At 47.6% G+C, this 21,911-nt stretch overlaps 1 protein-coding gene across 1 annotated transcript in view; it reads right to left on the bottom strand.

Annotated features, from left to right (window-relative positions):
• The window catches only part of LOC146182507 (adenosine deaminase-like), a 45,336-nt gene extending 29,791 nt beyond the window's left edge, over positions 1 to 15,545 (bottom strand). Inside the window, exon 1 of the mRNA XM_084577632.1 lies at positions 15,323 to 15,545. The gene's annotated coding sequence lies outside the window, so the exon portion shown is untranslated. The remainder of the gene's footprint in view (positions 1 to 15,322) is intronic.
• Positions 15,546 to 21,911: the final 6,366 nt, after the last annotated feature.

Below are 21,911 nucleotides of genomic sequence, written 5' to 3' on the forward strand. Positions count from 1 at the left end.
CGGCGTCCTGCGGGGCGGCTGTTTAGATGTCTGTTCCTTAGGTCCGTGTCACCAGATCTGCACACTTCCGGAAAACCCCACACAACCATGAAACATATGGCACGAAACTCGATTTGAAGGCCTAGGCATCTTATAACGCCATCGCTTTGTCAACATATCATATAATTTGGTGCCCTTGTGTGTCTCTTTTTACAATATTCTTAACTATCTTGCTTATCATCGTAATACCTTAAGTCCATCAGAATCATCAGCTAGAGATTCACCTGCTGGTTTCTATATAACCGCCGGTGATATCGCTTGCCTATTGAGGAATAGACAGGTGTAGAAGGCGCACCAGAGCCATTGACTTGGTAGGAGAGCGCGAGCTGCGACGAGGGTGCCAGAACGAGGAAGCGGACTATCAGCGTCCTCACACGGAGGTCCAAGTACACGGAGTAGGTGTGGAGCCACGTGTGCGTCTGGCGCCAGCGGATCGACGCTTTGAGTTGTCGGCTCAACTCGTCTTCCACCTGGTTTGTTTCGTCTGGAGAAAGGCCGAACGGGAAGTCGTCGCCCGAGTCAACACCGCGCTCGCCCAATCCAACGCCTCGCAGACCCCGGTCGGTGACTTCACGGAGCGCTGGGCCGCAAGTATGATAGCAGAACGATGCCGACGACGATGTGGTGGGCGGGACCCTGGTTGCGGCCGTGCACATGCTAGTCACTTTTACCTTTGCTTGGGAACATCGTCAGCTCTCAAGATAAGCAATACTTGGGTCAAACTACCAGGAGTTTAAATGAAGAGTGCCTGAACTTCATTTAGGAATGAACCGAGTGAGTGTACCTAAGCTCCATTTCGAAAGAGCCGGATGCATTAAACAATGTTGCTTTAAAGTCTGCTTCACTTGCTAATTTCCGTCCACTAGCTAATTTGCATAATTTACAATTGGCCCTCCAACAAATATCATCGATTGGTTCTCATGAGTCGCCTCTGATCGCCCAGTGTGGAAACGCCGGTGGCTAGCAAGTACTTCCGTGAAATGGCATTACCCGCGGCATCCTGGCAATGTCAACGCTATTGATTGGAGGGCCTCCTTCGAGGAGTGTTTGCCGCTGTTTTCCAAGCCAAGGTCACTATGTGCTGCCGATGACCTTCAAATGGCTTCAAAGTCAATTTGGAACTTACGCCATAACCCCTTTGGGTAGCTATGTTCCCCCAAAGGCCAAGGTCGAGGTCAAAGGTCAAGGGTCAACTGACGAGGGAAGTAGCTTAAGGCGTGAGTAGCACGTGATCGCTGACTTCAATCTTGAGTAATACAGAGGAGCGTCGCGCGCCTCAGTCGGAGCTATCGCTTCACACGAGGCTGAACCACGGCCAATTTTTAATTATTTCATTCGAAAGACCTAACCACCGCACTTTCATCTGTAGGCACACACTCACCGAGACTTGGTGCTCGTATTCCTTTAGCATGGAGTCCCTCCACGCTTCGTCCAACGACACGCTGGAGCTGCTCGAATAGCTGCGTTTGGGCTCGAGAAACATCATCTTGGCCCCTCTTCCTACAAGCCGCCGTGTATTTCTACTGGGACCGATGAAAACCTGATGGTAGCGTCCAGTGGAACTACTTACGAATGCGCGAACGTTCTTCTTCGTTTTTGAAGCTAAAACGCGCTTCTAAAGCGAACGTTCCGATCGCAGTTAAGGTGATGACGCCAGAAAAATGTAGGAAATTTGCACGAGAGACACGTTCTTAATCAATAACACTTGTGTAAAAATCAGTGCCAATTCTCGCCGACGATTTGCCAATACACAAACCTGAAAAAAAAGCAGGTCTATTTAAAGGATTTTTGGATTGGTACTGAGGCTTCCCTTTTTTACCAGGTGGACCAGAAAGATCCTAGCCAAGTCAATTCCCTACTGTGACGGAGTCTGTCCCGCCATGGCGCAACGCCACCAACACTATAGGCATGAAATGATGATGATGATGATGATAATGACGAAGAAAATAATTATTGAAAGCCGCAACGATTTCTATTAACGGAAGGCTGATCGTGTCCCTAGTACGGGACACCATTGGTGAAGGCCAGTGCCCGTGTTCTTCCGACTAAGGCTTGTTGGTCTTCGAAGTCCGAAATGGACAAGGCCCCCCCCAGCCCTCGTACGTTGGCTGGTTTATTATGTCAATATGCTGTTATTTTGCTGACAATCCATTTGGTATAAGTTTGCCTTCTGGCCACAAAATTCGCAGTGCGCCGAAAAGAACTCGGGCTCAATGGCGTAAAGCGTCCGGAATCTATTTTATGGCATTTGTGAATTTTTTGGTGTTTGTTTCAGAACACCATTTTTGCCGTTTTTCGACTTTGGCAAATGTTTTCTACACATAAATTAACTCCTCCCCCGCTCTCTTTCTTTGTTGTTGTTGTTGTTGTTGTTGTTGTTGTTGTTGTTGTTGTTGTTGTTGTTGTTGTTGTTGTTGTTGTTGTTGTTGTTGTTGTTGTTGCCATAAAATGTACTTTGTGCGGTCAAAAGCCACTTAGAGCTTGTCGACCCTTTTTTCAGCCCCAAAGTGTTACCAGCAATTAAAGGAAAAATGAATGTATTAGAGATGTTATTTTATAATCGAAGAGCTATCCAGAATAACTGCTTGGGCTTGTTCGTTTTCTATCCTGAGGTAACGGCGCAAAACGTGGACGGGAGCACAAGACGAGAAGACGACACAATGAGCGCCGACTTTTTTATTTCGAAAAAAAAAACAAAAACATACAACTTCCTATAGGACCACACATGTCACAAACAAGTGACTTGCACATTTCTGCGCAGTCATAATCGCACCACACGTGTCACCTAAACATATCTTGCACACAAAGCGGCACATTCACTTCTGCGCACTCACGGAAATGATTGCACATTCAGCAGCTCAAGTTCAACAATAGAAGCGGTTTACTTACACATCATTCCCGCAGTATGGCTATTTCAGTAGCCTCAATTATTTCACGAATCAGCTGTTCATTATATTTTCCTAGCACTTTATAGCACTCGTTGTGTCGTTTTCTCGTTTTGCAAGTGCTCTCGTCCACGTTTTGCTCTGTTACCTCAGGAAGTGCTATCGCAAAAATTTGTAATAATAATCTGGTAACGGAAGTGAAATAGGGAGCCGTGAACAAAAACGCAAGTGCATGTTTACTCTTAGAGACTTGATTTTCATGTGGGTTATACAAGCATAATGACGGCTGTCACGTAACTTGCGTTTACGGTAGCGGCGGAACTTTCGACAGCGTTTCACGAGTAGAGGGCAAGAATGTGAAGCCTTTCAGTTTGTGTAAGGTATAGCGGACTGTGCGCCAGAGAGCTCAGCTACGTTTGTGCAACTCTTACAACGCTTTACCAAGCCTTACCCATCTCGTTAATTTTCTCGTTTAACACCTATAGCCATCAGAATCTGCAAGGTGACGATCAATGATGCTGGCCTATTTCGGCTGAACCAGACTCCCGAAAATTGAATTCGGCGTATTTTTAGAAACCGAGGAGTAAAATCTCTGCAAAAAAAAAAAAAAAAAAAAAAATAGAACCCAGGGGGTTTGATTTTGAGTCACACAATATGGCTTGTCATGCATTCCCAATGTTCCAAATGTTCTGAAGGCAAGATTTCTATCCTACCCTCTCCAACTGGAAACTCTTGCATAACCGCTAAAGAAGCTCCACTACACAGCTTAGAACCAGATTCCTTGGGCTCTAAAAATTTTACTGACGGCAACCGAAAGCGGCTGCCACGTTCCACAGCACGCCCTATCTTCATTCTTGCTATGCTTGCTGGAAGCCATAATGCTAACGCCTCTCGATAGCATGCCGCAAAGGGCATCTTGGCTACAAAAACTATGAAGCAAAGTCTTTGGTCTGCTAAAGTATAAGGTCCATATGCTGCTTTCCAAATAGTTCACCCTTTATGAACCAAGAACACTGATGTCAAGAGCATCTTGGCTACAGAAAGCCATGAAGCAAAGCGTTTGGCCTGCATAAAGTATAAGATCCAAGGGCCGCTTTCCAAATATTTCACCCTTGATGATCCGAGTACAAGGAAAGGATAAACTTGCACCAATTGAGAAACCAGAAGGCACCTGGTTACACTGGGAATCGAGGCCCACACCTCCCGCATGCCAACAGCAAAATGCAGAGCGTATTCATCAAGCAACAAGAAACTTCTCAGGTGAGATTGTTTTAACCGGTACCATGTTATAGAATACACTTCCTCAAATTTTATCATGGTTAGGTCAGGCCCAGGAGTACGAAAATATTCCTTAAACTATAATACAGAACTTGTGGCACTGCAGCTGTGTGCGCGATTTCGTGTTTCATCATCATCATCATCATCATCATCATCATCATCATCATCATCATCATCATCATCATCATCATCATCGTCATCAGCCTGACTATACCCACTGCAGGGCTATAGTATTCTAGGTACTATAGCAGAGCGAAGGCCTCTCCCAAATATCTGCACGTAACCCGGTTTATATCTGTGCTACTATTCTTGACAATGGCAATATGGCAACCTCACACGATTAACCCATTCTCCTTGGATAAACACCAAGGAAGTTGTACAACAATTGCAGTTTTTTTATAACACCCATGGATTAACCCAGACGTCGTGCTCAAACTCCCGCCTTTTCCTCCACTTGATGCGGTCGCGCCGCTTCGCGGTGTTCTCCAAACTCCCATCGAATAGTGTGCCACCGCGCCACTTGATGGTGCTACTTCAGCATGGTGCAGCCTTACTTCAGTTGCGAATCATGAACTCTGTGGTAAGATTGCTTAGCGCGGTAAGCGAGCGTGGCGTCAACTGTGTCATCCAAATGTTGCTCCTCTGTTCAAAAATGATGAGAAAGATGGTTAACTGAAACTGCACTCGATGTGCTGTGCGATGTCTGTTTCAAGTGGTCGAAATTACTTCGCAGCCCTCTACTACGACACCTCTTTCCCCTTTCACTCCCACCGATCCTTCCTTCTCCTACAGCGCGGTTTAGCTGTCCATAGAGAAAGTGTGACAGATACTGCGCCTTACCCTTCCTATAAAACCAACCTAATCTAACAAATTATGCATATCTGGCCTGTGGCTGGTGTTAGACCACTTAGATACAAACCAAAGGTCCGTTTGGTACGTTTAGCTGTGGGATCTGATGATGGCTTCTGAAAATGCTCTTTCTTCCACCAAGCTCGTCTTTTACGCCGATATTAACAATGCTGAGCGGTTAACCACCTCAGGGAAAAGCCGGAGTGTAGCGAAAAGATAAAATACGAAGCTGTACACTAGGCTTGGATTATACTATGTTAATAAGAACAGTAGTCGGCATGCTTAAGGTGAATATTTGTTGCCCTCAGTAATATTCTGCAAAGAAATTATCCACCCAGCATCGATCGAGTGCCAAATACACTACTGAACAAGGTTGCTGGCATATTTTCCACCTTCTTGTGTTTAAGGCATAGAATTATACAGCCGGTACAAATTACTGAAAGCCATGATATCACCGACGGCAATTATTCGATGCGCTACAGTGCCATCTCGAAGAGTGCGTGAAGAGCGGGAAAAAAATAACAACACGGTTCCAGAAACAAACTTTTTTTTTTTTTCATTTTTACAGCGGAGAAAAACATTTTCTAATGCGATTTTGAGGTTTTATGACTGTTCAATTTGAGTTTAGGTTCATTTTTTTCCTTTGGAACTCACTACAGCATGCCTCTACGAAAGTAGAGGCATGCTCACTGTTCAAAATCCCGGCCGGGCAAGCGGGCCTTATTGGAGAGTTTTATTACTGCGTAGTGAGCGCTGCGTACGCACAGCCCACATACTTTACGGAACGCTACGGCATGGTCGCGTACATGCTACAGAAAGGCTTTTAGTAGGGCGCAAGCGCAAACGTACGCAGGGGTCCGAAAGCTAACGCGGCCTGTGTAGTGTCATCTCGCAGCCATCCAAAAACTGAATTTTCCAGCGCAGGAACTCCTGCTTCTTTGTTTTTCCGACAGGCGAAAGATGGAACCCATGCTGCAAAGGTGCTGCTTTGGTTCGTCGTTGTTACAGAGGATGAGGATATAATGAGTAACTTTGACCGAATTAGGACACAACCCCCTGTAAACGTAGTAGAAAGCAAAAATTAGCAATGCGACGTACCGTACAAAATTTAAATGCGAAGAAGCAAACCATTTTTTCGAGAGAAACGATGTCATGTCAAAACTGTTTCCTGAGTTCACAGTGCGCCTATGATGTCATCATCCAGTGCAAATGAAACAATGAACCACGGAGAACACACTGCGAAACTAGAGAGGCGGAGTATATTTAAAATGCCCCGAAACGTATGCCGTAAAAATCGGGAGCATGGCCCATGGAAGCATATGCAAATAAAACTTACTAAAATATTTTTCCGGTTTATGCCAGCACCAATGAACACGGCAGATGGTTAAAAGTTAGCGAATGTTTTGAAGAAAAAGTATGTCAAAATATGCTGCAGCTTTTTTGGAGCCAAATAATATTTAACGCGCCACGATGAATCTGCGTTGTAAAGACCTACATCTGAAACCTAGCTGTCCGCTCTTCCGATAGCTTCAACGTTCCCTCTTAAATGCGGCCGCTGAAACGATACAAGCTTTTAAGCTGAAGGTAGTCATCACTAGGCACGAAAAACGAACCGTGCACAGCAGCAGACGACCAATAGTCCAGTCCGTCTGCTCGCACGAATGTCGTTAGCGGTAGCCGGCGTCGTCTGCAATCGAATAGAGCGTCGGCTGCGCCGCCGTCTATACTACAATGGACAGTTCCCTTCTGACGTTTAAAAATGCTTTTTGAAAGTAGTTTTGTCGATAGGCTGCTTATTTGAAAGACAGGTATTAGGAAAATTTAGTACATACGACAGCTGTATACGAGAATCTTCCGCGAGTGGGAGAAGCACCCAGCGCATAGCGAGCGTGTATGCGGTATGTGCGACTTTAAAACGCATATTTTAGCGGTGTTTATAAATAGATTACCCACCGAATGACCTAATATACTTTGTTACTCATTTATTCAAAGAACTCGCCAACTTTTAATGATAGGCAGCCTGCATTGGTACTGTACTGAACGAGAAAGATACTGCGGTAAGTTGTGTGTATGTTTTCTAAGGGCCCTACCAACTCGTACCCCTGTAAGTCCCGCAGTGTGATATAGATGCTCCGTCTTTGAAATGGCATTTAATATTTTCACAGTCTGTTCAAGGATGTTTGTACTTGCTCTATACAAAAAAACATCATAGGTGCTCCGTGAAGACATAAAACGGCTTTGAAGTCTTTCGCTTCCCCATCTTCTTATGGGTGGTAAGCCATATACATTTCACTCCCAGTGTGCGGCGGGTTCACGAGTGCCCTATTTGTAAACACGGCGTTTGGCTATAGCGCAAAGCCCACGGGAAACTTGATACTTACTGCTTCAGGTTTCAGTGATCCTGGCGACGAAGTTGGAGCGTTCGCGCAGTGCAATCATAAAAAACAAATTGTGCGTCGCATAAGGCACAATTTGAAATTCTCGCTCTATATTGCGGAGCAACAAATGAATTAGAAGTTTTCACTTCTCGCGAAACGCCAAATCGTCTGCAAAGAAAAGAAAAAAAAAAAAAAAACGGCGTGCTTGCTGCTTATCATGCGCGGCCATATAGCCAAACGTGTCTGTCGGGCTTTCTCATACACGAGAGCAACACGCAGATGGTTCAGCGAACGCACGCAGAGGTAGGGATTTCTGCGTATGCAAGCAACGTATACGCAGTACGCAAGAATCGTGCTGCGTATGACGCATGCGCAGTAATCAACACTCAAGCAGCCTACGTACGCAAGGGTTCTGCGTATGCTTGCGTACGCAGTACTAAAACTCTCTATTAGAGAGTTTTAGTACTGCGTAGTGAGCGCTACGTACGCACAGCCCATGTACTTTGCGGAACGCTACGCCACGGTCGCGTACATGCCACAGAAAGACTTTTAGTAGGGCGGAAGCGCGTACGTACGCAGGGGTCTGAAAGCTAACGCGGCAAGCGCAGTGGCTTGTGCTGTGCCATTTCGCAGCCATTCAAGAACTGAATTTTCCAGCGCAGGAACTCCTGCTTCTTTGTTTTCCCGACAGGCGAGAAATGGAACCAATGCTGCAAAGGTGCTGATTTGGTTCGTCCTTCTTGCAGAGGATGAGGATATAATGAATAACTTTAACCGAATCGGAGCTCTACCCCCAGCAAACGTAGTAGAAAACGAAAATTAACAATACAACCCAGTGCAAAATTTAAATCCGAAGAAGCAAATCGATTTTCCGAAAGAAACAATGTCATGTCAAAGCAGTTTTCCGAGATCACAGTGCGCCTATGATGTCATCATTCAATGCAAAGTAACTATGAACCTCGGAGAATACACTGCAAAACTATACGAAGTCTCATTAGAGAAGCGGAGTATATTTAAAATGCCACGCAACGTATGCCGTAAAAGTCAGCACTATGGCCCATAGGCAAAGAAAACTTACCAAAATAATTTTCTGGTTTAGGCCAGCCCCAATGAACACGGCAGATGGTTAAAAGTTAGCGAATGTTTTGAAGAAAAAGTATGACAAAATATGCTACGGCTTTTTTGGAGCCAAACAATATTTAACGCGCCTCGAATAATCTGCGTTGTAAAAACCTACATACGCATGAAATCTAGCTGTCTGCTCTTCCGAAAGTTTTAGCGTTCCCTCTTAAAGGCGGCCGCTCATATGATACGAGCTTTTAAGCTAAAATAGTCATCACTCGGCACGAAAAACGAACCGTGCACAACAGCAGACGACCAACAGTCCGTCTACTCACACGAATGTCATTCGCGGTCGCCGGCGTCGTCTGCGATCGAATAGAGCGTCGGCTGCGCCGCCGTCTGCTACAATGGTCCGTTCCCTTCCGAAGTTTAAAAATGCCATTTGAATGTACATTTGTCTATGGGCTGCTTACTTTGAATGAAAGGTATCAAGAAAAATTAGTACATACGGAAGCTGTATACGAGAAGCTTCCGCGATTGGGAGAAGCCCCCAGCACATAGCGAGCGTGTGTGCGGTATGTACGGCTTCACAACACATGTTTTGGCGGTGTTTATAAATAGATTACCCGTGGAATGACTTAGCATACTTTGTCACACATTCATTCAAAGCACTCGCCAACATTTAATGATAAGCAGTCTCCATTGATACTGTACTAAACAAGAAAGATACTGCGGTAAGTTGTGTTTACATGTTTTCTAAGGTCCCTACCAGCCCGTACCCCTAAAAGTCACGCAATGTTATATAGATACTCCGCCTTTGAAATGGCATTTCATATTTTCACAGTCTGTTCTAGGATGTTTGTAGTTGCTCTATACCAAAAACAAAATCATAGGTGCTCCGTGAAGACATAAAATGGCTTTGAAATCTTTCGCTTCCACATATTCTCGTGTTAAGCCTATACATTTCACCCCCAGTCTACGGCGGGGACGCGAGCGCTCCATTCGTTTGTAAACACGGCGTTTGTCCATAGCTGTAAAGCCCACGGGAAACTTGGTACTTACTGCTTCAAGTTTCAAAGATCTTGGCGACGAAATACACCAGCTAGAGGTTGGAGCGTTCGCGCAGCGCCTTCATAGAAAACAATTTGTGCGTCGCATAAGTCAATCCGCGCCCTGTACTGCGGAGCAACAAATGGATTAGAAGTTTTTACTTCTTGCGAAACGCCAAATCGCCTGCAATGAAAAGAAAAGAAACGAGCAAGCGCTGCGTGTTTGCTGCTTATCATGCGCGGCCATATAGCCAAACGTGTCTGTCGAGCTTTCTCATACGCGAGAGCAACACGCAGGCGGTTCAGCGAACGCGCGCAGAGGTAGGGATTTCTGCGTACGCGAGCAACGTATACGCAGTACGCAAGGACCGTGCTGCGTAGGACGCATGCGCAGTAAGCAGCACGCAGACCGCCTACGTACGCAAGGGTTCTGCGTATGCCTACGTACGCAGTACTAAAAGTTTTAGTACTGCTCTATTCGATTGCAGACGACGCCGGCTACCGCTAACGACATTCGTGCGAGCAGACGGACTGGACTATTGGTCGTCTGCTGCTGTGCACGGTTCGTTTTTCGTGCCTAGTGATGACTACCTTCAGCTTAAAAGCTTGTATCGTTTCAGCGGCCGCATTTAAGAGGGAACGTTGAAGCTATCGGAAGAGCGGACAGCTAGGTTTCAGATGTAGGTCTTTACAACGCAGATTCATCGTGGCGCGTTAAATATTATTTGGCTCCAAAAAAGCTGCAGCATATTTTGACATACTTTTTCTTCAAAACATTCGCTAACTTTTAACCATCTGCCGTGTTCATTGGTGCTGGCATAAACCGGAAAAATATTTTAGTAAGTTTTATTTGCATATGCTTCCATGGGCCATGCTCCCGATTTTTACGGCATACGTTTCGGGGCATTTTAAATATACTCCGCCTCTCTAGTTTCGCAGTGTGTTCTCCGTGGTTCATTGTTTCATTTGCACTGGATGATGACATCATAGGCGCACTGTGAACTCAGGAAACAGTTTTGACATGACATCGTTTCTCTCGAAAAAATGGTTTGCTTCTTCGCATTTAAATTTTGTACGGTACGTCGCATTGCTAATTTTTGCTTTCTACTACGTTTACAGGGGGTTGTGTCCTAATTCGGTCAAAGTTACTCATTATATCCTCATCCTCTGTAACAACGACGAACCAAAGCAGCACCTTTGCAGCATGGGTTCCATCTTTCGCCTGTCGGAAAAACAAAGAAGCAGGAGTTCCTGCGCTGGAAAATTCAGTTTTTGGATGGCTGCGAGATGACACTACACAGGCCGCGTTAGCTTTCGGACCCCTGCGTACGTTTGCGCTTGCGCCCTACTAAAAGCCTTTCTGTAGCATGTACGCGACCATGCCGTAGCGTTCCGTAAAGTATGTGGGCTGTGCGTACGCAGCGCTCACTACGCAGTAATCTCTTGTGTTTGCGTTCGCAGAAAAAAAAAAAGAGATCTTCAGGTTTTAATGTGATTCGAGCTTGTTTTCCTGCCAGTTCTTTATGTGTGTAATAAGAGTCCACTTACTCACATATATTATGCTGAGGCATGCAAAAGAGAAGAAAAATAAAGAGCCTCTACCCGTGCCACAAAGTATAACGGGCTATCCACTTACTCACAGTCACAGTGGCCGATTTATGCTATGTGTTATTGTGAGAACGAGCCCGCTCCGGATCCGGGCTGGGAATCACTTCGATCTTTACTGGTCGCGCCTCGGCTTCAAGCCACGGTTTATGGCCGGGATCAAGCTTTGGGCCACGAGCTCGACCTCTAAGTCAGGCCCGTGCAGTGCTCTCAAACACTCAAACAAAACCATGAAAGAATAGCACAACACCTCCCAACGCTGCCTGCCTGCCAACACATGACGCAAACAGGTGTCTCTGAATATTTTTATACATCTGTGGTGTCAATTTCGGTTTACAATTACTGAACGATGGTTTCGACTAAACAAGAGAGTATATATGAGATACGTAAGGCATACATCAGCTTCAATATAATAGCTGCTTTGTCATATTAACTCACGCTAACTTTAACGCTAAACTGCTGCTGAAGACGGAATCATAGCAGCTGCACAAAGCGTTAATGATAGTCCTTGTGTACTTCACTGTGATCTCACACCCACCCGTAACGTCGCGACCAATGTTCGGCTGCAGTTCCTCGAGTTCACTGGTTACTTTAGTTAGGCTAATGAAACAGAAACCGAAACCGAAGCTATATTGCAGAAAAAAAAGTCAGTTAAGACTGAGCCGGTAAGCGAATTTCACACGGTGATTCATGTTTACTAACGTTTACTGGTGTCTTACGCGCGCATTATTCCAAAGCCGCGATACACTGTTCGTGGTTACGTTGTATTGCACTGGTCATTCACCTAGTGGGACTTCTTAGTTGATCCAATATAGCGGTTTTGTGGACAACTGCTCCTAGGTGAGCCTAGGTAGAATGGCGGCGTGAGAGTCTTCTTTTGTTTGGGCGCAAGAGAAATAAAGGAGAAAAAATGGATTGAAAATGGATGGCGGGAAAACGGTGCGGTGAATGGTCGACGCGTGCTTTGTAGGGAATTTAAAAGTGACAACCAAGGTGAAGTCTCTTGCGAAAAAGTGCAAGACAAAACCGGAAGACAGATACCAAGACATTTCGACTGGAATATTTTGATGGTGGTTCGCAGTAGACAAACTGGATAAGTTTAGCCGTCAATGTATCATCCCAAGCAGAAGCTGCCAACTGCGCACGGTCGACCGATCATCGAGCAACCGACTTGATCGGCGGGCGAACCTTGGACCAACGTCGAGACAATGTTCAGCCTAGGCATAGCTGGCAAAAGCCTGCAAGCTTGTTGCTATGACAACAACGTTTGAGCAAACGACGTGCAATGAGGAGTTGTCTACTATTATGTGAATGCCTACGTCAAAAATCTGGGCCAATGTCGGCTGTACTGGGGAATCCTGCGCTACTTGATAGACAGAGACAGCTGAAAGACGACACAAGAATGAACTGGCCCCCGTGTTTGCATTGTTGGCCAATGTCGGGCCGACCAACAAGGGCGGTCACAAATACGCGAGTTCTTGCACCACTGTTCACCGCACAGGTTAGCATTTCAGAAGGCAAGCAATTTCGATCAGGTTTCTTTTTACAATATCATATGTAAATATATAAAAGCATACTAATAATTTGCTTATAAAAAAGCTTTATCGCGCCTAAGACAAATTGCTTCTAAAAGGCATGATATAAGTGCGAGCGTTAAAAGTTTCATCAAATTATTGTAAATGTTTTTGCTGGCGTCAAAAAGTGTGCAATTCACTAAAGACATGTATAGAGCAATGTGCACTTGTTTTTCACGTTTTGTTATGTTTGGTCTCGGTATTCCAGCGCTTGTGCGCTTTTTCGACTCTACTTCCCCCAATCATCATTCAACCACATATCACTTTTCTTTTCATTTTTTTTTTCATACGTATGTACTAATGCACTACAAACGCGGCCGCCGTCACTCCGAAACTTATCTGAGAAGAGTTCGAAATGCAGACGTCCATACGCTGTGTGGTCGACTGCACATTAAACATCCGTAGGCGGTCAAAATTATTGCGACATCATAAGAAGTTCGGTTTTAAAACGACATTCAGCTACAAGAAGGTGAAAAAGTAGTCAAAAGTAAAAGCGGTACTTTTACGGACCATAGCGGGCGCATATTCTCTTACCACTTTCACTCCAACCTTCCCCCACGACGCGGTACAGGTGTCCACAGAAACAAGTGTGACAGATACTGCGCATTTCCCTTCATGTGAACCAATTACTTTAACGGGCGCATTGTGCATTACAAAAAGAAAAAAAAAGCAATGTTGTGCAGAAGCCAAGAAACGGTGTACTTTAGCCGACTAAAGAAGTCCCTTTTATAAACGTCTCGTGTAGCTACAGACATTTCGGACCATGCACTTTAGATTTGTTTAGACGTCCAGCGCTAGTCACAAAATCGCCCCATCTGCCAGGGTTCCTGCCTCGCCTTCTACGAGGTGTCAATAAACTGCAAGCGTCCTGCCGAAAGCATTTTAGAGCGCAGCTCTTTGGCGCCCGTTCCTGGGTTTCACGTCGGCGTCGGCCTCGTAACCAGCTCCGCCCCCATTTCAGCCCCCCTCTTCCTGCGTGGCGCCGATCGCGCGTGTTACCATGGCGGAAGTAGAATGGTGGCGAAGGCTGGGCCCAAAAGCGGTTCAGCGGTACCGCAGCATAGCCACAGGTTGGGGGGGGGGGGGGGGCAAATCACTAAGATTAAGAAATTATACTACTACCAATTAAAAAGTATCAATCAACATAAAAAGAATAGGCATTTCGATAACTTCGCTTGTGAATGAGATAAGGTATTTTATAAATACATTCTTAATTTTTTAAAATAATCTTTCAGCACCCGCCCCCCCCCTTCTTCCTGCGTGGCGGCGAGGGTGCTCTCTGGTTACCGAAACGCCGGCTCGCTATCAGCGAATCACTGTGCGTGCATCCCAAGCCGAAACGCTGAGTCACGTTCTCTTCACTCGCCAGTGGCGTTAGCGGCATCACTCAGTTGCTGCTATCTGCTCGTCGCGCACCGTTCCTATGGGTCCACGCGCTGCTTCCCGCAACCTCCCGATAACTTAATTGCTCTCTTCATTTCTCCGACCACAAAACTTCTTTCATGACAACCAAGAACTGTTAGTGGAGTGCTTCTTGAAGTAATACGTGTGAGAAATGAAAAAAAAAAGTCTGTAATTGTACATACGTGTCTTGCTCGAACTCTTTGGCTCAATCTATCGAAAAGGTGAAACAGCTGATGAGCTGCGCTCAAATTTCGCATGAGGAAGTAACGTAATCGTCGGCAATTTTTTTATCGCATCCATGAACGTTATCAACCGCAGATCGAAATTATTACTCGGTATACGCGTTGCCTTTGAAAGATCAAAATAAACTCGTTACATGTGTCTCCTGTTTCAAATTACACGTCAAATAAACTGACTTTAAAGCATGCGAAAAGCGTAGGTCTAAACGAAACTGGTTAGCTTGGTTTGGTTCATGTGGTTTAACTTCCCAAAGCGACTCAGGCTATGAGAGACGCCGTAAAGGACAAATCTGGAAATTTCGAACACCTGGGGTTCTTTAACAGGAACTGACATCGCACAGTACATGGGCGCTTTGCTGTTCGCCTCCGCTGCAAAGCGGCCGCCGCGGCCAGGATTTGATAATAGTCGAGCGCCCTAACGACAGCCACCGCGCTGGAGCCAAGCAAAAATCTGAATCCGCACTAAGGATACAGATTTTGTGCGATACTGAGCAGGACTCTATTTGCGTGTAACTTGCTCGTGGGTGCAGAAGCTTGCTGATAAACAGCTTTTCATTCTCCGAAAGTTTGGTAAAGACTAGGGGCACTAGAAATTTGGTGCTGGTGTAAAACGGGCTGCTTCCCGTGACGGGATGGTTATATTCTTCGCTGGTTTTGCACACAGTTATGAACATCTCATAATTTAAATCCCGCCGTGATGGCATGATGGTTAGGGCACTGGACTGCTGTGCCCAAGGATGCGGGATCGAATAACGGCCGCGGAGGCCGCTTTTCGATGGAGGCGAAAAGCAAGGCGCCCGTGTGCTGTACGGTGTAAGCGCACGTTAAAGAACCCCAGTTGATGGAAATTTCCGGAGTCCTTCACTTATGGCGCCTTCCATGCATAGCCTGAGTCACATTGGGACGTTAAACCCCATAAACCAAATCAAAGCAATCATAACTCAAACGCAAGTCACTTACCTTTCATAAAGCGAAGTCGGAACTTGCCACCGGTATTGGTGTCCATGTTTTGGCTCCTGATTGCAGCGCAAGATACGTGACAATGTGTCATAATAGAAGCGCAGGCGCGCTCGAAATGTAGTCGTAGTTGAAAATTCGGCTCACCTAGTAAAGAGGATAAACGGCATTTTTTAGAGCGACCGAACTGCGCGCTCCCTGCCGTCCGGGCTAACGCATGCATGCGTTAGCCCGGCAGGCGTTATGCAAGCGTTATCGCCCCTCATCATGACGAGGGGCGATAACGCCTGCATGGTTCGCAGTTGCTATCAGTTTGGCCGCATGGCCAAACTGATAGCAATGCTCGCCTCTTTAGGGGCTTCCTCGCCGGCGTGGCTTCACCTCGATTTCGTTGGAAGCGCTTTTCATACTGCCCGCTGCTGTGAAACAACAAAAACGTGGCGGCTGATCGCACACTGCTGGCTACGCTTCTTTCTCGTTTTGTATGCTTGCAAAAGCTCTGGCGGCAGCCATGCCAGGGTTAGGTGAATGCATTCTTTCGTCATCGCTGACGCAGTTGGTGGGTTAGAGCGTCGACTTAGTAGTTCTCGATCTTTGGTGAGTCGCGGGAAACGAGCATTTTTAAAGCGAAAGCTCTACTGCCCTCGTCGAGCCAAGGCGCTGGAATCTGACCTCATGTGCGGCGCGCGGAGCCGCCGACGCTTTTTGTTGTCCAAATAACATAGGCGCTCGTTTCTTCTGCTGCTGCTTCGCTTCTTCCTCTTCTACTTTATAGTCGTACTTTGTTTTTTGTTTTCTTTATTGCCTGTCTTCGACACAATACACACAACCCAAAATAACATTTCCAATGATCCCCTTGCATGTGGGGATTTTATGATCAAGCAGTCACATCTGGCTTCGTCATATTGTCACGTTGTAAAAAAGCGTGTGAAGACCGCAGAGCCGGTAACACAGAGAGCCCGGTGTTGGCGAAGTCCAGGGACGAACGGTGCGAGCGCGAAACGGGAGCTTCGTCGTCTTCTGCTTCTCTTCCTTGTCTTCTTCACACTGGTAGCATTAGCTCTCCCGGTGAGGAAGCATCGACCCGATGCTCGAGGCAAGTCACGGACTCACAGGGAGGTCATCCTCGCGTGATAATGTTTGAGTTGAACAACGTATCTCTGGGCGTGCGGCACGACTTGATCGTGGGGCCTCGTGAGGAACAACTATAGTTCAGAGCGCCAACGCGGCGCAGAATTCGGTAAGGACCGAAGTAGCGACGCAAGAGCTTTTCGCTAAGTCCGCGTCGTCGAATCGGAGACCCAGGCAAGATCACCCGTCTGATATTCAATCTCGCGGTGCCGCAGGTTGTAGCGTCGCGTATCCTGCACCTGCTGCTCACGGATGCGCAGCTTAGCGAGCTGGCGGCCTTCTTCGGCACGTTGCAAAAAGTACGCAACGTCATCATTGGGGTGGTCGTCGACATGGGGCAGCATGACGTCGTGTGTTGTGACTTGGCGGCCATAAACAAGGCTAAACGGCGTCATAATGGTGGTTTCTTGGATGGCTGTATTGTACGCGAACGTTACGTAAGGTAGGACTGCATCCCACGTTTTGTGCTGAACGTCCACATGCATTGAAAGCATGTCGGCAAGCGTTTTGTTTAAACGTTCTGTTAATCCGTTTGTTTGGGGATGGTAGGAAGCATTCCTGCGGTGACTTGTGTAACTTAAGTCAAGAATATGCTACATAAGCTTAGCAGAAAAGGCAGCAGCACCTCGGTCCGTGATCACAACCCGGGGAGTACCATGGCGCAGGACGATTTGCAGTACAAAGAATTTTGCAACTTCTATAGCGGTTCACTCGGAAGAGCCGCTGTCTCCGCGTAACGGGTCAGGTAGTCGGTGGCGACTATTATTCACTTTTGTCCGGAGCTTGAGGTGGGGAATGGTCCAAACAAATCCATCCCGATTTGTTGAAACGGCTGTGAAGGAGGCTCTATGGGTTTTAGGAAGCCGGCTGGCTTGACAGGAGGAATCTTTCGGCGCTGACAGTCACGGCAAGTGCGAACATAATTCGTAACGTCATGTCCCAAACGAAGCCAGTAGTATTTTTCTGTTATCCCTGCTTGCGTTCTGGTAATCCCAAGGTGGCCGGAAGCTGGTTCGTCGTGGCAGGCATGCAAAATTTCGTTGCGTAGATTCGTAGGAACGACAAGCAAGTAATGTCGACTGTTGGGGCAAAATTCTTTTTGAACAGCACGTCGTCGCGTAGGCAGAGAGATGGTAAAGCGTGCCGGTAAGCTACAGGAACTTTACCGCTAGAACTTTGCAGATAATCAAATATTGCCTGAAGATCAGGATCGGTGCGTTGTTGCACGCCGAAGTCTGTAGAGCTTACTGCGTTGACGAAGGCTTCGTCTTCGCCTGCGTCAGTTGGGGCAGGCTTGACTGGAGCCCGGGAAAGACAATCTGCGTCCAAATGTTTACGACCAGATGTGCAGGTCACTGTGATGTCATATTCTTGTAGGCGAAGTGTGAAGTTCGGTGAATTCTCGCGTGATTCGGTTTCGCGTACATGCGTACGAACCGAGATAAATACTTTGAGATGTGCACCTGTCCTCGGTCACGGTGACTACCAATTTGGTGGGACCGCGGGCGCACGACGGAGACGCGATGGCAGCTATATTGTTGCCGGCGTCACCAGCTGCCACCGCAGAGCGCTCGTTCCCTTTGTGCAGTGTTCAGTGTTGAATGTCATATCGGGAACCTGCAGAGGTTTTCTTTTGTATGTATTCTCGTATTGCTACGTACGCGTCTTTCCCTCTGTGCATGCGCATACAGCCTTTGTGGGGTAGCAGGTGTGCGGTGGCTGACCAGCGCGCGATGAGGCGCAATGCGTCATTGAGCTACGGGTGCTCAGAAGAAGCTTGCTCAATTGGGAGTTTCCAGGTGGCGTTTGGCTACTCAGTAACAGCTTTCTGTTCTTTTTTATAAAGAACTTCAGCTGTTGTTCACGCGGCATACGTTCGTCCCGCATGCACGTGTGCGAAAGGAAAACAAGGGAAAGCAGAAGTTCGGAATGTGGTGACGTCAGTGCCGTTCGTATGTTTGGTTGGGACCTCTCCTTTCCCAAGTGTTTGTGTAGTTAATATTCTTTCCCCAGTCTTTGATTGGTGAGAAAGGTTGCCTTATTGCTTATTGGTTGCTGTCCCCGCCAAGGGCGGAGACAGATGGCTTAAAAGTAAGCGCTCTGGGCTGATTTCGTCCGACCAACGGGTCAGTCTTGTAAATAGTTTTCTCCATGCTTGTGTCTTCTTGTTTTATTTATATGTAAATAAATAGTTAATCTTTCTGTCGTGCTATCAAGTAACGTGATTGTTGCGAGTCTGAATCTTAAATTTATTAAAAACATCGATATCATCAAGTGTTTCCTCACCTGGCCACCTGAAGGGGAAACTCAACTCGGAGGCTCCATCGTGCAAGGCGCCCTGACGGATCCTTGATACTGGCTAACCAGCAAAGTGCGTGATGATCCGTCACTACTTTTAAAGGTATCCCGTGCAGGTATGGTCTGAACTTCATAACTGCCCACACGATGGCAAGGCACTCTTTTTCAGTGGCAGAATAATTGCCCTCAGTCTTCGAAAACGAACGACTTGCTTACGCCAGTACACGTTGTTGATCCTCTTGGACCTGAACTATAGAATAGCGCCCAAATCAAAATTACTCGGATCGGTGTGTACCTCCGTATCAACGTGTTCATCAAAGTGCGCCAGAATGGGCGGTGACTGAAGGTCCTGTTGAAGGCCCTGAAAAGCTTGCTGCTGCGATGTTTCCCATTGGAACCATACATCTGCCTTGGTGAGATACGTAAGGGGTGCGGCGATTTTGGAGAAATTCGGCACAAAGCGGCGGTAGTACGCACATAATCCGAGAAAGCGCCGAAGTTCTTTCTGGTCTCGTGGCGGTGAGAAATTCTCGATGGCAACAGTTTTCTCGGGATCAGGAAGGACCCCTTCCCTCTTGACGACGTGGCCTAAAAATTTCAATTCTTCGCAGGCAAAGTGATATTTTTCTGCCTTTAATGTAAGGCCGGAAGACTTTATAACTTGCAGTACCGCCTCGAGGCGACGAATGTGCTCTGAAAAACTCGGGGCGAAGACGATCACATCGTCCAGGTACACGAGAAAAGTCTGCCATTTCAGGTCCGCGAGGACGCTGTCCATAAGCCTTTGAAAAGTCGCTGGCGAGGAGCAAAGGCCGAAAGGCATAACCTGAAACTCGTATAGCCCGTCTGGAGCGATAAATGGAGTCTTCTCGCGGTCCATCTCGTCTACCTCGATTTGCTAGTACCCAGATTCGAGGTCCATGGAAGAGAAATACTTGGTGTTGCATAGGCTATCTAAACCGTCATCGATTCTGGGCAGGGGGTAAACATCCTTTTTAGTTACCTTGTTCAATCGTCGGTTGACTACCGACACAGAACCGTAATGTGCCGTCTTTCTTCTTGATAAGGACTACAGGTGCCGCCCAGGGGCTCTGAGATGGTCGAATAACGTCGTTATCAAGCATTTCCTTAACTTGAGTGGTAATTGCGGCACGTTCGTTAGACGAGACACAATAGAGTGACTGTCGGAGTGGTTGTACTGTATCGTCCGTAATACGATGTTTAACAAGGTGTGTGCGACCGACGCGCGGCAGCGACGCGAACACAGTCCTGTAGCGATTGAGAAGGTTCCTCAGGATATCATGCTCGGTCTGCGGTAGTGCCGGGTTGATGTCGTACTTTAGGTCGGCGACTTACTTCCTCTTGTTCCGGTCGAGAATCACAAGTTAAACTGTGCACGCACCTAGTTTCAGCGATGGCAACAATATAAGCGACCGTTGTTCCCTTATTCAGATACCGGCGTTCGTTAGTGAAATTGGTGAGAAGTAAGTCGACTTTGCCATCTTCGAGGATGACAACAGCCCGAGCAACAGCAACACCGCGGTCGAGAAGCAAAGGCGGTTTACTCTCGACGACATCTTCCACTCCCCGGAGGGTGTGCGCACCGACGGTCACCATTACACTGGAGCGGGGAGGAACAAGCACGTGCTCGTCGAGAGTATGGAGCGGCGCCGGCAGGACACAGTTAACTTCGAGGGCATTCTCTGTCGAAAACTGAACCGATTGAGATTGCAGGTCGATGATGGCGCCGTTTTCCGTCAGGAAGTCCATACCGAGTATAACGTCTCTGGAGCAATCCGCTAGCACAACAAACGTTGCCAGGAAGGTTCGCCCTTGAATGTGGCTCGGTAGCGCTGTGCACGTTCCTCTAGGTGTAATCAAATGTCCTCCCGCGGTACGTATCTGAGGGGCGTCCCAAGCTGTCGTAACTTTCTTGAGTGCCGCGGCGAATGATCCACTGAGTATGAAATAATCGGCCCCAGTATCCACCAAAGCGGTTACGGCGATGCCATCAATTGAAAGGTCTAAATCGGCTGGCGGTGACGTCTCGCTGCGGTAATGTCGAGGTGTCTGGTCTTGGCTCCGGTGAGTCGAAGAGGTGCGCTGTCGTAGAGAAGGGGTCGGCCTATGCAGTTGATCGGGTTGTCGGCTTGCCGTTAGCTTGGGTAATCGTCGTCGTTGTCTCTGAGTTGTTCGGCGTCGGCGAAGTGGTTTGCGTCGTTGGAGGGTCTTGTAAATTTCGTCATCAAGCAGCCACACCTTCAGAGGCTGCTGCGTCTAGTTTCCCCTACGGAGATTTCTAGACTGTTCCCGCAGATCGGAGGAATCGTAGCGGCGGGGCGAAGGTGATCGGCGGCGCTGAACTGAGTCTGGGTTAGAAAGGTAGTCGGCAATCTCCCGTGGGCGCTCTCCCGGCTGCGGACAGCGAGCACCGAAGGGGAACCCGCGAAGACCCATCTCTTTGTACGGGCAGCGACGCCAGACATGCCCAGCTTCGCCACAATGGTAGCACAGCGACCGGTAGTCCGCGGTTCGCCAGATATCAGTTCGGCGGCGCCTAGGTCGCTGGAGGAAAGTCGGCTGAGAAGGTGGCAGTGGCATTTGGGGAGCGACCGGCGCAGGCGCTTTGTAACGGGGTGTTGCAGGCGGCAGAAAACGGCTTGCGACGGCGGCGTCTCACTGTAGGTGGTTGTGGAGGGCTTGCAAGAAGCGGCGCAGCACCCAAAGCTTGTTGCACTTCTTCGCGAACAACATCGGTGACCGATGCAACTTGCGGCTGCGCCGGCGTAGTCAAGAGTTTCGCCAGTTCTTTGCGCACAATGGCTCGTATGGTCTCACGCAGTGAGTCTCCTGATGAAACGGTGGACCTCTCAGCACATGTGGACAACATCGACACGGTCGTGCGCTCGTACTGCCGTGCCCGCATGTCAAGCGCTCTCTCGATGGAAGTAGCTTCCGTGACAAAAGCACTGTCACTGGCGGACTGCGAACGAGGCCGGCGAAGAGCTGTTCTTTCACACCTCTCATCAATAATCGCACTTTTCGCTCTTCCGACATGTTTGGATCTGCGCGGCGGAAAAAGGGCTTCATTTCCTCCGCGTACACCATCATGCTTTTGCTCGGATGCTGGATGCGATTCTGAAGTAGAAGATCGGCCTTTTCT

This window comes from Amblyomma maculatum, chromosome 8 (genome assembly GCF_055883805.1).
Source record: "Amblyomma maculatum isolate TAMU_Amacu chromosome 8, ASM5588380v1, whole genome shotgun sequence".
Taxonomy (NCBI): domain Eukaryota; kingdom Metazoa; phylum Arthropoda; class Arachnida; order Ixodida; family Ixodidae; genus Amblyomma; species Amblyomma maculatum.